Source organism: Cydia pomonella, chromosome 19 (assembly GCF_033807575.1).
Source record: "Cydia pomonella isolate Wapato2018A chromosome 19, ilCydPomo1, whole genome shotgun sequence".
Taxonomy (NCBI): domain Eukaryota; kingdom Metazoa; phylum Arthropoda; class Insecta; order Lepidoptera; family Tortricidae; genus Cydia; species Cydia pomonella.
This window is the reverse complement of record NC_084721.1, coordinates 18,879,867-18,895,231: the sequence shown is the minus strand read 5'-3', so window position 1 is coordinate 18,895,231 and position 15,365 is coordinate 18,879,867. Positions and strand designations below refer to the sequence as shown.

The 15,365-nt window shown below is 36.6% G+C and overlaps 1 protein-coding gene across 1 annotated transcript in view; it reads left to right on the top strand.

The window, feature by feature from the left end:
- Nucleotides 1–15,365, top strand: part of LOC133528591 (nephrin-like) — a 268,556-nt gene that overhangs the window by 144,105 nt on the left and 109,086 nt on the right. The window lies entirely within an intron of this gene.

The window sequence follows — 15,365 nt, the reverse complement described above, 5'->3', positions numbered from 1 at the left end:
TTTGCGATCAATGCTTCCCAAACTGTGTTGTAATTTTCTGCGGCAGATATAACTCCCAAACAGATCGACTTTGCTTTTCCTGTCAGATGACTAAATAAGTAATGAACACGCTCAGAATCTGTAAGTTTTTTATTCTCATGTATGATACGCTTAAATGTTTCATAGAAGTATGGGAAATTTTGAATATCTCCATCGAAAGAAGGAAGATCAATCCGTGGGATTTTAATGGAGTCGTCCTTACAGGTATGGCTTGAATCCCTGGATGTCGAGAGGCTCGGAGCAGGTGCATCAATTTTTGTAATTTGACATTTGATTACGCAGTAGAGATCTTCAAACGCGTTCATTGCGCTGTAGTTCACGTTATACTCCGGGTCCAACTCCAAGTTAATAAATTCTTTCCTCAGTTGATCGACCAATCGAGCTTGCGCGATGAACTGCGATAGAGCCTTCTTGTCACTGCTTAGCTTTGGAATCATATCGTAAATGTTTTGTAAACGTATGAAACATTGAGCACGCTTTGCTTCGGCGAGCTTAAGTCTCGTTGCCATGGTTACCTAGTTGTTACTATGACAGCACGAAAAGTATGAATAAGTGCCTAAAATACACAAGTAATTGTAAATTATATTCAACTTGAATAATATCTTAATACAAGTCGAAGGAAAATGAAGTAAATACGAACGTTCCGCTTGTATGATACCTTAATACAAGTGTAACTTTCGCAATAGGTTAATTACAGTTAAAGAAAAACTGAGGCCTTCAGGAATAATTTACCCGTAGTTTTCAGTTTATTTTAATGTATTTTGTAACTTAAAATACATAAAAATTATATAACGAACATTGCATGCAAAAATGTCCCGTGAAAATTAAAACACAACATGACAGTTACAAATTACGAAATATTATTTGTAACACATCTATTTATGAATAAGGTAGCGCGATGAATAATTCCACACATTTCCACACACTACGCGTAAAAATAACAGACAATAACAATAACTTAGTATACTGACTGTACCTTTGGATAAATTAATTACCTACGGGAACATCTTGATAAAGAATTAAGAAACCGCGATTCAGTGAGCAACAAGGATGAATTATAGAATTTTAAAGGTAAATTTGGAATCCGGTTCATAGGCCAAAAATGGAGATGCGGAATAACTTACCGAAATAATTATACTTCGTATCCAAATCCAAGACAACAAATATAATTTACTAGCAGCAGTACACGTTATCGTGCAGTCCAAGTCACACATTTTAGAGATTATAGTATTTAAAAAACAAGTTCGCGCTGTCCCTCTCACTCGCTACGCTGCGTTCCTGCTTCGACATCGCTCCTCCAGTACCCATTACATGTTTTTGTGTTAGTCCGAGTCACACGTATTTTCGCCAAAATAGTGTTCCTCTAAATAATTGTGTTTCGATTAATGTTTATTGTGCGCTGAATAAGAAGTATAGAATCAAAACATTATTTGAACTGCCGACCGCCGTACCCTCGAACGAAAAATTGATGTTTATTCAGCTCGGCAAGTCTAGTCTCGTTTGCCATACTTACATGGCAGTTAAACTTTCAATTTGAAATTGTAGGTATATTCGTTTAGCGTAATAAACTTATTACCTAAGAAATCAAGTAAGTAATTTTTACGTTCATACGAAATCACTTACTACAACTACCTTCTTTTTTGAATAAATAAATTACGGAAAAAATAAGTATGGGGCTACAAATAGATTACAATTTGAACTTTAAATAATTGTAATACGTACTATTATAGTATTATTTACTAATATAATATTATTTAGATTTCATTTTATGATTGCATAAAATGCAATGTTCACTCACAATTTTTTTTTACGAGATGCTTTCGCGTACAGATTTAAATATACAAACCATATCTGAATAAAGTTAATATATACTAGGTAATCGTTTCACGAAAGCGGCTTTTACCATGTCCGATCTACCCTACCATATAATAAAACAGATAACAATGGTAATCCTTGCCGATTGGTAATAAGTGCCTATGAATGATAACAAAACGCGTCTTTATGCAAATGTACATACACAGTACCAACAAGTTTAATGAGCGTCTTAAAGGATACCTATAGGTATAAATATACAGGAGTAATGTCAATCAATACACAATCTATAAGACATTGGAAGACTATTTAGTCTGACTGACAGTTTAAAGTGTTTAATGCCATTAATCGACGTATACAAACGGGACGTGCTATGCGTGCTCCGATACCGTGCGCCCCATGCCCCATATGAGGGCCATAGTGAATCTATCGTATGGATCATGACGGATTAGGTAGTAGGCTTTAATCGGACATCGCGGTATCGTCGAGTCTTGGGTCCAATCGATGTGGTCGCCTCCTAAATTTGATCATCAGTTAGTTACCCGCTTTGTTATTATTAGACAGCTTTGATTAACATAATATAATATAATTTTAAAATGAAATATATTATGGAAAGATATACTTGATTTGTGTAATATTGTGGACTCCGTCTAATAATAATTCTCCTTTCCGTGAGTACTTAGAAGCTTAGGTTTACTGTGCAACAAGATATTCATCAAACAGAAAATCGGTATTAACTGTGTTGATTAAAGTTTTAATGTAATTTTATAATGCACATTAATTAATAGTTCAAAATTAAAACACATATTAAATAAATATTTTCTTATAAATGAGATGTCGACATGGTACTATATTTGCCCCACTTTAATAGTGAAGAGGCTATCATTACTCCACAATCATTGTGTCGAGGGCTCCGCTTTCACAGCGTCGAGGTTATATTTGCCCCACTTTAATTGTGAAGAGGCTATCATTACTCCACAACCATTGTGTCGAGGGCTCCGCTTTCACAGCGTCGAAGCTATATTTGCCCCACTTTAATAGTGATGAGGCTATCATTACTCCACAATCATTGTGTCGAGGGCTCCGCTTTAACAGCGTTGAAGCTATATTTGCCCCACTTTAATAGTGATGAGGCTATCATTACTCCACAATCATTGTGTCGAGGGCTCCGCTTTAACAGCGTCGAAGCTATATTTGCCCCACTTTAATAGTGATGAGGCTATCATTACTCCACAACCATTGTGTCGAGGGCTCCGCTTTAACAGCGTCGAAGCTATATTTGCCCCACTTTAATAGTGAAGAGGCTATCATTTCTCCACAATCATTGTGTCGAGGGCTCCGCTTTAACAGCGTTGAAGCTATATTTGCCCCACTTTAATAGTGATGAGGCTATCATTACTCCACAACCATTGTGTCGAGGGCTCCGCTTTAACAGCGTCGAAGCTATATTTGCCCCACTTTAATAGTGATGAGGCTATCGTTACTCCACAATCACTGTGTCGAGGGCTCCGCTTTAACAGCGTTGAAGCTATATTTGCCCCACTTTAATAGTGATGAGGCTATCATTACTCCACAACCATTGTGTCGAGTGCTCCGCTTTCACAGCGTCGAAGCTATATTTGCCCCACTTTAATTGTGAAGAGGCTATCATTACTCCACAGTCATTGTGTCGAGGGCTCCGCTTTCACAGCGTTGAAGCCATATTTGCCCCACTTTAATAGTGAAGAGGCTATCATTACTCCACAATATTGTGTCGAGGGCTCCGCTTTCACAGCGTCGAGGCTATATGTACCCCACTTTAATAGTGAGGAGGCTATCATTACTCCACAATCATTGTGTCGAGGGCTCTGCTGTCGTAGTGTTGAGGCTAAGTTTGCCCCACGTCATAGTGAGGATGCTATCATTACTCCACAATAATTGTGTCAAGAGGTCTGCTGTCGCAGCTGTCGCAGTGACGAAGATATATGCCGCACTTTAAGTTATATGTACTCTACAATTCCACAATAATCGTATCGAGGCCTCCATTTCCGCAGCGTCGAGGCTATATGTGCTTCATTTTAAGTGTCGAGGTTATAATGCTTCATGCAATAATGGTCATTTGGTTCTTCGGTTGCTTTGCTCCTTTTGGTCGCTTCGCTCTTCGGTCGCTTCGCACTTCGGTCGCTACGCTCTTCGGTCGCTTCGCTCTTCGGTCTACAGTCGGTCATTATACATATCTCAAAATGATATCGTCAAAGATATATAACGTTGCTCTACTATAACAGTGTTGATGCCAATGTAATGATTGAAGACTTTAATAGTATTGGAAGTAGCTTTACGCATGTAAATATAAGGGACTAAAGAGCAAGAATATTTAAGGTTGAGCTAAAGTTTACAGGACTTGTAAAAATAATGAAATATAAAGGAGGTTCTTGTTACGCTGAGGTAATTTAATAGGTGTTAATGCGGCCTAAAATACCTTAAACAAAATGTACGCAATGTCATTGCCCTTACAGACACAGAAATGCTGTATGTAAACAACATATAGGAAAAAATATATCTGTAAACCCTTTAACCCAAATTTATGATTCGTACTCATATCACGCTGTTATATACTCCTAATAACTTCAAACGTCAGCTTTGATATGCTGTCAAGAATATACCATATCAACGAGCCTAATGTAATAAATCCGGTATAATTTACTTACGGATTCTCAGCTCCAAACTTCAGGGGAACATCGCCGCATCAAACAAGAGCTGAACCGCCGTTGATGCACTATCCCGCGACGCGAAATAAGTGCTGTAAATTGTGCAACCATGCAACTAGAGTTATGCTGCCACGTGTTGCAGTCGCTTGCGCTAAGTAGCTAGATTAATAATCGCAATAAAGGGTTGAAATCCTTTAACAATAACATTATTATTGTCTGAAATGTAAATGCTCGGGTTGTCATATTGTCTTGCTGTAAAAGAAAGCTTAAATAGTTTTCATTTTTCGTCGCAATGCACACTGTACAGTTTTATTGTAGGTAACGTTAAAAAATGTTACTCCTTAAAATGAAGTACAAGTTACAAGTCATGCCAGATATTTTGTTCACAAATATATCATAACTCAACACATAATCTACCTAAGTTCCTTGCCACTTGTTAGCGTAGTAGCCATCATCGTTCAGATACGCATAAGCAGATGAGATTAGCTATTTAGTTATAAATAATATCATATTACTATTTCTTGATCTGTGGTAATAACTAAAATTAGTCCATCTATATTTTCAAAGTGATAAGTTTCAAATACTTAATACCTACAGGATACTCTACTAGTAATTGTCCAGACTTAGTTTTAAAGTACTTACATATAGCCTTGATATTTATGGTAGCTTTACAATGAAGAAAATTCTCCTTTATCTACCTCACTCAAAGGCTATTTACCGAGGAAAGTATTGATTGCTGTATTCAAAATTAACTTTAAAGTGTCGTAACATAAAATTAGATTATATTTTAGGGTCAGTAACGCACATGTAATATACCTCTGCAGTAGCGGGCATTCATAGGCTACGGTGATTGTTTACCATCAGGCGGGCCGTATGCTTGTTTGTCGCCGTTGTAATTACATCCAGAGAATGGTTGGTAAATTCTAAATTATACAAAATGGTTTGTTTATATGGTTACAGACAGAAAATGCCCATCTAAAACTTATTTAGAGCCAACTAAAGCTTGAAAACACATTTACACTTAATGGCGTCCTTGCTTGTAAATGACATAGAAATAGTTGTACCTTGTGAATATTAAGATATATACAACTTTATCAATATACTACAGTGAAATCAAAGAAAGTTTTATACTTTTTTAATATTAACGAAATGAAATACCAAGAGCAATTTCACTCCTTAATGCATGACGCTTATCATTATAATATTTTATTATGCTATACATACATTTTACATTTATACTATGTAGATACATAAATAATTATTTAAATTGGATATAAATTAATAACTTCTAGGTGGTACGTTGTTCTCTTTAGTCAAAATCTATATCAGTATGTTCGTAACATACTGATATCGATACGTCAGTCACCTGAGAGCGCACCAGCGACACTCTCAGCGGTAGAAAGCAGTTGCTGTGGCCGAAAACGGCTAGGAGACGATGATGATGATGATATCGATATTTTATTTTATTTTCGCATTCAGGATTTGAATTTAAATACAAAGCTCTGAACATCTGCTAGTAAATTATATTTGTTGTCTTGGATTTGGATACGAAGTATAATTAATAATCAAACGAACTTACCTGTGAAGTTTGATTACAATTATGCGAGTATCCAAATCCAAGACAACAAAGACCCGCCCCCCATCCCCAAAAATGAAAATAAAATAGTCTCTGTTAATAACACAAAAATAACTCTGAAATAATGAGTACTGGAGGAGCGATGTCGAAGCAGGAAGAGGAACGCAGCGTAGCGAGTGAGAGGGACAGCGCGAACTTGTTTTTTAAATACTATAATCTCTAAAATGTGTGACTTGGACTGCACGATAACGTGTACTGCTACTAGTAAATTATATTTGTTGTCTTGGATTTGGATACTCGCATAATTGTAATCAAACTTCACAGGTAAGTTCGTTTGATTATTAATTATACTGGTTCTGAATTACTCCTTGTTGAGCGTCCACAGAGCGGCGGCACTTTGGATATTGATGTGCTTGAATTATATGGATCTCACTTTCTTTTATATATTTATTTGTAGTGCATGCAATATCGTAATTTGTGGGTTTTTTCTCTTCAGACATTGAAAAATGTGTCATGTACATATACTTCTTTTTCCGCCTTGCCGTTTATTTGAAAACCCGACAAGGAGGTCAGAATAGATAATAAAAAAGGTTATATTTATGCGGCGCAAACACCGTACATGAAAATTCTATGTATCTGTCAGATATGGTCACAAAGTTTCACAAGAATTATTCAAGAAATGCGACCTGTGGAGCGGAACAATCGGACATACGCAAGCATTTTTGAAGAACGGAGACCTTCGCTAACGCTCGGGTAGCTAATGGTAGTTAAAATTACTGTTTGTAGTATATTTTCGGATCACTTTTGTAGGTTACTACTACTACTACGGGCCTTAGCGTCTATTTCAGATGATCTATGGTGCAATGTCTAGAGACATTACACCGCCTGGGACGGAGTTAAGGAAAACGCAGGGATGCCCAGCACCTGTTAGTTAGGTTAGGTTAGGTTATTATTATTATTGGAGTTTGTGGGCCTTTGAGTGTCACGTCGACCAGGCAGTGATCTATTGTGACAGCCCTTTAGAGTTCATTACTAATGCCCGTTGAATCTATTCCAGATTTTTTGGGCCGTAAAGTTCTGTACCTCTTAGGGTTGCAATACGTGCCGCCCTAAGTGGGTACTTCTTTTTGACATTAGTGGTCCACCGGATCAGAGAATGTGCATTGCCGTCTCCTCTGACTCCTTGCAAAACCTGCATGTCGCATCTTGTTTCTTCACAATTTGAAACATGTGTTTGTTCAACTTACAGTGTCCAGTTAATATTCTGGTCACCGCGCAGGTTTTGTGTCTTTTGAGCCCAAGAAACTCCTTAACAAATTAGGTTAGGTTAGGTTAGATTAGATCATACTTAGGAAAAACTACTAACCTTTTTGCTTTTTTTGACATTCATAAGAGCATTTGAACATGGCTAGGAATAAAGATCTTTCGTCTTTGGATTCGACTAAGTTTTACAAACTCGTTATTCTTTTGGAATTTTTAGAAGCTTGAGAGATATATTTTAATTATTATATGTGGCTTGAGTGTTTTCTGAAAAAGCACAGTAACATCTCAAGAAGGAACTCGTAGAACATGAGTCAACAGTCAGTTATCAAAAAGAATAACTAATTGTAAAATTTAATGAAGATACTGCCTATTTAGGTAGTATTCAGTATTTGGTTGGTGACTACAGAAGCGTTACTGCTACCGTTTTGCTTCTGCAGCTTTGATTTGATCTGTCATTCAATTAATCAAGATAATTGAAAATGACATCGTCCTTTTCCCGCAACTTTAGCTGCTATAGTCGCAAAACGAATGTAACCTTAATTATTATATATTATACAAGTATAAAATATTATCATTCTGTGTAGAAAATAACAATTCAGCTGTTATTAAATAGAGTAGATGTGTATTTAAAAGGCAATATTGCAGACTGAATCGTCCTTTTGAAATATTAATTTTAATCGTTTGTAAATTTTAAAGAGAAACAATAATTTGCAAGTCGTAATATTTTATAAAATTGAATTGAATCCGATACTACCGTAGAATTTACGTATGGGATAAATAAATATATACGTTTTTACGAGCATATATATGCTCGTAAAAACGCGTTTGGTTTTCACCAGTCAAAAATAGTTTTCACGGTATTCTGCCAGATTCGAAAGATAGATGCGACAACGAGCGAAGCGAAGAGGAGCGTGTTAGGTTAATCTTAACTAAATTTCTGTCGAAGCCAGGCGGCGACCGCCAGAATCTACTTTATGTAAGTTACCTATATATTATAACGTTAATTTAGAAAAAAAACTTTTCTGTATCACATTCATTGTCTAGAAAAAAGTTTTAATAACTGAAAATAATATGATGAACAATTGGTCAAAACTAATTTTCACTAAGGAACTTTACGAAAATCAGTTTTGACCGGAAAAATCCAGTTAAGGCTAGTTTTTACCAAGGCCTTACGGAAAACTATTTTTCACTCGTAAAAACACGGTTTCGCTGAGACGAAGCGGAAAACTAGTTTTTACCATGAAAACGTATTTTCCTTTAAGACTGGTATATATGTTATACCGACATAAATAAATAAATAAATATTATAGGACATTATTACACACAAATGTAACAATTGTTACCAATAAATAAATAAAAAATCATTTTCATTCGTCAAACATCAAATATCCAACGCTCATAGGTTTGACAAACTTCAATTAGGTATAAAAATAATGCCTTAGTTTTGTAGATTAGGTATAAAAAAACGATATTTCTGTAATTTAATCACTTGTGTATTTGTTTAATATTGTCCTTTTTAAAATATCATTCCCTGAGTCAACGGAGCTCCGCTTCGCGGGGCTGCTATTTTTGCTTAATTTGCCCTGTGGACATCTGAAGGAACCTAAACGAACCTATCCTACCTATCTATTGGTTTAATGTAACATTTCACAGGAACATAACAATCGGGTGAATTTTCCGAGTACAGATCGACATTTGCCCGACCGACTTTCCAAAGTAGGGAATTTCTAAGTTTGTCTACAGATACTTCAGTCAAAGTCCGAACTTAGAATTTATTTCGGGGTTTGCCCGAAGCTTTGGTCAAACCTAGGATAAACCAGTCTTTCCGGGACGAGACTTGATTGCCCTTTGACTCTGACATAATATACTATCTTAACAAAGTTTATTTACAACATTCAAAACCTTTTTATTTGAACAAACCATTAATCTTCGCTGGCCCTGGGAACATTATTGCGATCAAGATAATAATTGCTCGCTATCGCAAAGGACCTCAGTAACCGTCAAATTGTTTAAGTGCATTGATTTTTAGATTGGAAGATGCCCGGAAAACGGAAACATGGTCGCCCTAAATCTACTTGGCGCCGTTCCGTGGAGCAAGAGTTGGGTGTATTGGGGATGGGGTGGGAGGAGGTTACCCAAGCTGCCCAGGACCGGAGTCAGTGGAAGAAAATGGTTCGAGCCCTACACCCCAGCAGGGGGTAACAGGATGAAAAGAAAGAAGAAGAGAGCATTGATTTTACAGACCTACGTATAATTTTGACACCAATTCGAACTCACATTCCGATGCCAAAATGATATCTAATTGATGTAATTTTTTTATTATTTGCATTTGCATTTCGCTCGTACTTTTTCGTATATAATGTTGGCGCGAGCGAGACGCACGGATGAATAATAACAAAGTGACAAATGGTCATATCATTTTGACATAAAAATGTAAGTTTGAATTGGCCCTTTTCCGGTTTGGGTAAAACGGGACCCTATTACCAAGACTCCGCTGTTCGTCCTTCTGTCTGTCTGTCGCCGTGAACCGTAATAGTTAGACAGTTGAATTTTTTACAGATGATGTATTTCTGCTGCCGCTATAACAACAAATACCTACTAAAAAGTACGGAACCCTCAGTGGGCGAGTCTGACTCGCACTCGTCCGGTTTTATTGTATCCATGAAACTCATGAAAGTAATAACCAACCCTCTGCTCGCCTGGATGCCTGCCGGTCGATACGTAGATGGCGTAGGGCCGATATATGTAAGATAAAATCATAAAATCCTGATGTATGACGGTACCTCAACGTTGTTGTGTTCGATAAGATTTAGTGTGCATATTCCACACAAATTGAAACGTCGAGTGTAAACAGATTGAAATACCTAACTGCATATTAATAAGATTGTTTTTGTCTTTGACGATCGGTCTGGCTTAGTGGGTAGTGACCCTGCCTATGAAGCCGATGGTCCCGGGTTCAAATCCTGGTAAGGGCATTTATTTGTGTGATGAGCACAGATATTTGTTCCCGAGTCATGGGTGTTTGCTATGTATTTAAGTATTTATCAATATTTATATATGATATATATCGTTGTCTAAGTACCCTCAACACAAGCCTTATGAGCTTACTGTGGGACTTAGTCAATTTGTGTAATAATGTCCTTATTATTTATTTATTTATTTGTATATATTTATAAATTATTTTGCATAATTTGCATAATAGTTTATCTACATCCAACCTACAATATGTTAAGAAACGATAAGCTAATGGACTGTTTTAATTTAATACACCTTTATCAGTAGTTGCATTCTAATTTTTACTCTAAGGTATCGATAACTGATACTTTATTAATCGTCAGGTGACAAGCTCACCACAAATTCATAGCCATAATGAACAATATTACAACTGAAATAAGGTTGATTGTTGTTTAATAATTTTTAAGTAATTAGCGAGTTTTGCTAGTCACCCGAACGATTGGACTGTAATTAACAATCAAATTTAGAACATCTCTGAGAAATAAAGCAATTTGATTTGACCTTTATTGTAATATCAGTCGAGAAGACGTTTCATTCTAAATTAAGTGTCAGATGCAAATAATTTTGACAAATCTCACATTTACTTGATATTGAACAATATAATGGCAGTCGGTGCCCGACTCTAGTTTGCCACACTGAATAAAAAAAACTACGGATGCGTGCCATGCGTTAAAAACTTTTCATTTACCGCCATTTGACGTTTAGTTAACTTTTAATTAATTTGTAAGTATAAAAATGGATTTGTTGATGTTTATGATATAGATGTAGATAAAGCAATGTAAGTAGCTGTAAATAATTAGGCATTTAAACACTCGTGTGATCCTTTAATAAAACTCATTTCATTCGTTTCATAAACCCACACTCGTATTGTAATGACTTTAATTATGTATCAGTCGCATAGAACAATGAAACTAACCCTTAATAGACTACTATTAAGGCTCAGTTTCATTGCTCGAGTTCGCATGCGGGGTTCACAAATTTGTACGGGGCAGTACAAATTCAAACTTATCCCTTTAAGGGATTTCTTCCAGATAACCTTTGAGTATATGAGAACTGATGATACAAAAGACAAAATCTATCGCCAATATTTATTTATCTAATGACGGCATGAATCAAAACGAGAAGCACGGCAGTTATATCGTTTTCCGTCCCTGACTTAGTAATTTATAGCTGGAGTTTTGTTACCCTCGCTAAGTGAATGCAGGCGAGTGCTTGCCTCAAGCAAATTTTCATAAGAAACTTGGTTCAGTAGTTTTCATTGGGCCATAGTTACTAACACAGAACCAAGTTCAAACAAGCTTGGAGCTGTCATCAACCGATTAAGTGACATATAGCATTGCGATACGGGTTTAGGGGTGCGGGAATGTTTTACACCAGCCAAAAAATAGGTAAAAAATTTAAAAACAGAAACTATTTTAACGTTTCTGAGCACATTTGGAGCTCATTGCCTGTTTTTAACTATTTTCCAATAAAAAAAGTTGTAAAAACACGAAATAATTTTCGAACACAAAACCCCAGGGTAAAATATATTTGATCGATTTTAAATGCTCAGGCGAATCGTACTAGCGCCTAGTGTGCAACGTTCACACGCTTCCTTTCTTGTTATTCATTTGTAACGGATTTCTTCAACCAGGCGGGCAATGAAAACTTACATTGTGACACCTAAATGGTGACATTTTTTTATTATCATTCGCCCGTGGGTCTCGCTTGCGCTATTACATACAGACAAGTACGCACGCACAAATGACATCATTTTGACATCAGAATCAAAATCGTTTCAAAATAAAAGATCGGATTAGCCTACATCATAGTTTATTCCCTATAATTGTCCCTGCCGAGGCGACTTCTCGCGAACGCCTTGCATGCAATAACACTAGGCGCAGGTTCGGTCATATTGGATTTGCCGGAACGGGATAATGGACGTTATCGCGATCTCATTTGTCTCAAACGATAAAAGCACTGATAATGAATGGAGTCAGTGAGTAGTTTAATCTTGGCGGATGTTTTGATTACAATAAAAATCTGACTGATTGAGGCTAATATAAATTACACTTGACATCAAATTTGGATAGCCAAATGAAGTCCTTTAGTTATTGTTCGAGCATGTATTTCTCTCGAACTTGTCTGTACTTGCATTGGACCCGGGTATGTCCTTAAACTACGTCCAAAAGAGAGGTATGGGCGCTGTGAATGTGAATTTGCTTTGTGTGGTAGGGTACAGCACAGCGGATGTCATTCCAGATCTAGAGCAGAGCCCAACTGGAGAAGTACCTCTCAACCTTACAAAAAACCGCTGCCAAATAACACTAGACCCTACTCATAGTGTTGTGTTCCTGCCGGTAAGGTTGCCAGAGCTCAACGAGGGTGCAGAGTGTTAGGGTTGGCAACGCGCATGTAACTCCTCTGGAGTTGCAGGCGTGCATCGGCTACGTAGACTGCTTACCATCAAGCAGGCCGTATGCTTGTTACGTACAAAAAAAACAATTACCATTGCCACGAGTGAGACGCACGAGCGAGTGATAACAAAATATCGTAAGTTGTCAGTTCAAATTTGCCTCCAACTTAGTTTACTTTCTAATTGTCCCTGACGAGGCGACTTCTCGCGAACGCCTTGCATGCAATAACATTAGGCGCTGGTTCGGTCCGATTGGATTTGGCAGAACGGGTTAATCAAACCTATCGCGACCTCATTCGTCTTAAACGATGAAAGCACTGATAATGAATGGATTCAGGAAAAGACAGAAAGTAAGCGATATTGACGTGTCTTTTTATTGAATAACACTTTAAAAAAATAAGTCACGGCAAATATATAACTATTACAAATCATATACGATCATTTTAAATACTTTGCTTTCATGAGTAGCAGCGAATGCGAGCAGAATCAAGCCTGCGCATTCAGTGTTTCGTTCCAGTAATTGTGAAAAACTTTAATATTTAATTACTATAAAAAAATATGCGGCATGCATGGCCACCCTTAAATTAGAATACTTTAGACAAATACCGATACTCCTTGTTTTATCTAAGTGTCAAATCGAATGTCATCGGAGTCTGGTTACTTTTGAAAAAAACGTATCTCACTCAATAGTGACATTTTATTTTATTCTTAATTAAAGTGCTGACATAACGGTTAAATAGATTTTTCCTTCATTAATTAAATCTTGTTGGGTGTCCATGATTGTAGATAGTTAAAGTCCATACCAAAGTGTTAAAAAACAGGAAGAAAGTGTGATTGTTTCACTTAAATATGATAGATAGATAGATAAATAGAATACTCTTTATTGGCACACCTCAGTAAAATGTGATGGTGATCCATTAACATTTACTGATTGTATAGACTTAGTCCTGCTCACGTCTCATGAATCACTCTGTATAATACTGAGAAAGACTTCGAATCCATTAAGGCAGTGTTTGCACGTAAATAGCGTAAATACGTACTCTTCCCAAAGTAACGCTAATGAAATAAAATTATACTCCGACAAGCTCTCATTGTTCTTAACTTGACGTTACTTCGGAAATTGGCCACGTTTGTGTTACGCGTACAGTCAAACGGAATTGATAATTTTATATTTTATTCTAGGGGAGCCTAAGAGAGGATTTTGGGATTTACTCGAACACGTCAGATTAACATAAGGGAAGATACCTTGCATCCTATTGAGTACGTCCACTATCAGCCCGATTCAATCTTTAAGGTACGTGAAAAAATTGCTATAGGTACATAATATACGATATGGATTAGATGTGTCAGTGACCAAAGTGACATTTCTTCAAACAAAAACGTCTCTTTTGACACTGACATGGGTTACGCATGTCCAATCCATAATTATCGTATTTTTAAGAGAATTTCGACGTATCTTAAAGTATATGAGCCCTTAAAACAGGATCACGCGTCCAGGACAACCTATCAGAATATTAGAAAAAATGATCGTCAGAAATACTCGAGCGCGTCAGATTCAACTATAGCTATGCTCCTTGGTTTGATTTTTAGAGCGAACCGGATTTAAAGAGTTAGGACCGGAAAACAAATTCCAGAAATTGTTTCATAACCTCCTAATTATTATTTTTTTTATACCACGACGGTGGCAATCAAGCATACGGCCCGCCTGATGGTAAGCAGTTACCGCAGTCTATGGACGCCTGCAACTCCAGAGGTGTTATTATAATTACAACATCGGAAATAAGCAAACGAAAGGGCATAGCTACTCTTGATATTGCCATATTGTGGAATTTCATTGGAACTAAATTTTTCATACTAAACTGTCACACGAGAGTAACAGCGCCTTCTTGACAATGATCATATATTTCTGGTCGTGCTTTTCATCAAATTGTATAAAAATATTTTCTATACTGTCAATACCTATGGATGGAAAGAGGGACTACGTTTATATTGAGAAGCGGTCGTCCACTGTCGTCTTAGGCACTGAACCCAGAAAAGGAAATAAATCGTTTACAAAACTTGTATGAGTTGTACGAGGTTGGATTGTAGGATATTTTCGAAGGATGTGAACGTTAAAAAGGATTTTCCTATTTGTAAGACATACTTTATCCTTGATTTTCGTGAAAAGGTGGAAACATATCTTTGACTTCGATCTATCTATGTTTCATGCTATCACCTACCAAAAGTTTTTTTTAAATGTTGAAGTCGTTATTAGAATATTTCTTAGACTTACATTTATGTCAATACCTGTGTGCCAAATATATCCTTATTACTATAGGTATTCATGAAATACCGCTTATTTCACGAGCCATTGTCATGAACCAAAACAATACCATTGTTCCATAATATTAGAATTTTAAGATTTAGATAAGCCGATATTTCAGACCAAGCACTTATCAAAAGCAATTGAAGTAAAATGTTTCAAATCAATTACTTTATGCTTGATAAAACACGATCTCGCTTCCACAAACACAGATCTTTATTCCTTAAGGAAACTTAGAATCAGATTGTGAAAACATTGATTGTAAAGCGTTGTGGT